The sequence below is a fragment of the Castor canadensis genome, chromosome 14 (assembly GCF_047511655.1).
Source record: "Castor canadensis chromosome 14, mCasCan1.hap1v2, whole genome shotgun sequence".
NCBI lineage: Eukaryota > Metazoa > Chordata > Mammalia > Rodentia > Castoridae > Castor > Castor canadensis.
The window spans coordinates 31,213,755-31,216,291 of NC_133399.1; the positions used below are offsets into that span (position 1 = coordinate 31,213,755).

Here is a 2,537-nt window from a genome sequence, read left to right on the forward strand (position 1 = left end):
TTATGGTTATGAGAGCACAAGTCAGTATAAGAACTGCAAAAACATCATCAGTCATGTGGCTGCCATCATACATAAAGTCTGTAAATCTATCAAATTTTGTTCATAATTCATGACTATACTCAAACAAACAAATATGCATGCATATCCATATCAGTACTGTTCAACATTTCTAGAATATGGAAATTAAACAAATGTCTACCAATGAATGAATGAATAACCAATTGTTTATACTTAATGTGAAATATTATTCATTTATAGAAAGATGACAGGTATTAAAAGAATTAAATAATAAAACAGTAAAGTAATGAAGTTAAAAATAAAAAAGGCAAAAGGACGAGTAGGGACATGGCTCAAGTGGTAGAATGCTGTTCTAGTAAACACAAGGTCCTGAGTTCAAACCCCAGTACCACAAATAAAAAATAAAGAAAAAAGAGAATAAAAGTAGAAGGAAGAAGAGATGAAGGCAAAATCACAGAGAACAAAATGTTTTCCCATCAGAAATTATGTGAAGAAAGGAAAATATATCAAAGAATCTTTCTAGGGTAAGGTCATATATGTAAAACAACTATCAGAGTGCCAATAAAAAGCTCTTTATTAAGAAGATTTTCATTACATTTATTCCAGGAAATCAAGAAAGTAAGCAAACTAATGTGAAGAACATTAACAATCAAATATTTTTGAGAAAACCGTGGCAGCACTTGAAATAAGTTTTTTATATCATGTATTAAATCAAAGGAAAGCTTTTCAGAAAAACTTACCCATCTAGAAATGTTATATATCATATATAGTAAGAAACATAAAGAAGGATTTACTGAAGTAGATTTCATGGAGAAAAAATACAAAAATATACAAAATCAAAGTGTAGGAGAAAGAAAATTATTTATAGTCCTCTGCTCAACAGTTTTCCCTGAGTATCCTTCACATCCTTGTTCCTCAGGCTATAGATGAAAGGGTTCAACATCGGAGCCACCACAGTGTACATCACTGAGGCAAGTGTGCTCCCCTGGGAAGAATGTGTCACAGAAGGACTGAGATAAACTCCAACTGCTGTTCCATAGAACAAGGTAACCACCCTAAGGTGATACCCACAGGTGGATAATGCTTTATACTTTCTCACAATGGAGGACATCCTCATTAAAGTGGAGACAATCTAAAAGTAAGAGAAGAGGATCCCAACTGTGGGAAGCACACCCAGAAGGGTAGTCATCAGATACATAAAGATGGTGTTGATGAAGGTATTGGAGCTGGCCACCTTGAGAAGTGGAGCCAGTTCACAGAAGAAATGTGGAATTTCAGTGTTTATGGAGAAGCTCAGGTGTTTCATCAGTAGAATATGAATCAGGGAGATACAGACCATGATGATCCAAGACAGAAAGCCACAGAGCCAGGGGTTCATAATGATAGTGTAGTTTAGAGGGTAGCAGATGGCCACGAAGTTATCTTATGCCATAATAGTCAGTAAAAAATTATCCATTTCTGCAAACATATTTGAAAAGTATACCTGAGTAAGGCACTTTATGTAGGAGATGTCTTTGTTTTGTGTTTGAATGTTCACCAACATCTTTGGGACTATAGTTGAAATGAAACACATGTCAACAAATGACAGGTTGCAAAGAAAGAACTACATAGGTGTGTGGAGATAGGGGTCAGAGCTAGTGGTCAGGATGATGAGCAGATTCCCAAGCGTGGTGACCAGATACATGGACAAGAACAGCCCAAAGAGAAAGATCTATAATTCAGGATCATCTGACAGGCCCAAGAGTAGGAATTGTGACTTCCTTGTGTGGTTCTCTGTTTTCATGGAGATGGTGTTTCTCCTGAGGAGTGAGGAAAAAGCAACATTCAATGAACAGTCAATGGAAACTTCAATTATTTATTACTTTATAATATCATTCCTTAGATGAGCATATTGCATGCTATATTGATTTTTGACAATAAGTGTGCTTTATTTAGGCAAATAACCACCCGTTTTTCTTTTTCCATGTACAACCAGACGTTCTTTAAGTCATCAGAAATCTCTAATTTGTCATTAACTAGTTTTAACTCTCCTTTGGAAGTCAATGTATAGAAAATAGATTTCTTTGTTATGACCCATTTAAAATGCTTAAAGCTATTTCAAATCATTGTCATATCAATCTCACTAGTTCTGCAAACTATAGCTCTATAAAGGTGGTGAAACAAGGATATTTAATTCAGCAAATCTTCATCTATGACTTCACAATTCATAGTGATGTTTTATTTCTCTCTCTGTAGCTTATTGTTTTTCTTTCAATAATGTGGTTATTAGTGTCATGCTAATCAAGTTGAAAATACTTTGTACTCGGTGAGGGGACAGTAACTGATAATTGTAATTGTTATTATTAGTCATGATGTTTAAAATGTTCTTTATGATATTTTGGATATGTAAACATTTCAATGCAAATTACAGATGTGTGTTTAAAAATGAGTCTCTCAAGTTACACTCCCTAGAATATGGTTTTAGTCTACCAACAAAACATGTCTGCATCTTGAGAAAGTTATTTAATCTCTCTTAAGTA

The 2,537-nt window shown here is 34.3% G+C and overlaps 1 pseudogene; it reads right to left on the reverse strand.

The window, feature by feature from the left end:
• Positions 1-880: 880 nt before the first annotated feature.
• On the reverse strand, positions 881-1,801 carry LOC109678410 (olfactory receptor 7D4-like; annotated as a pseudogene).
• Between the last annotated feature and the right edge of the window lie 736 nt (positions 1,802-2,537).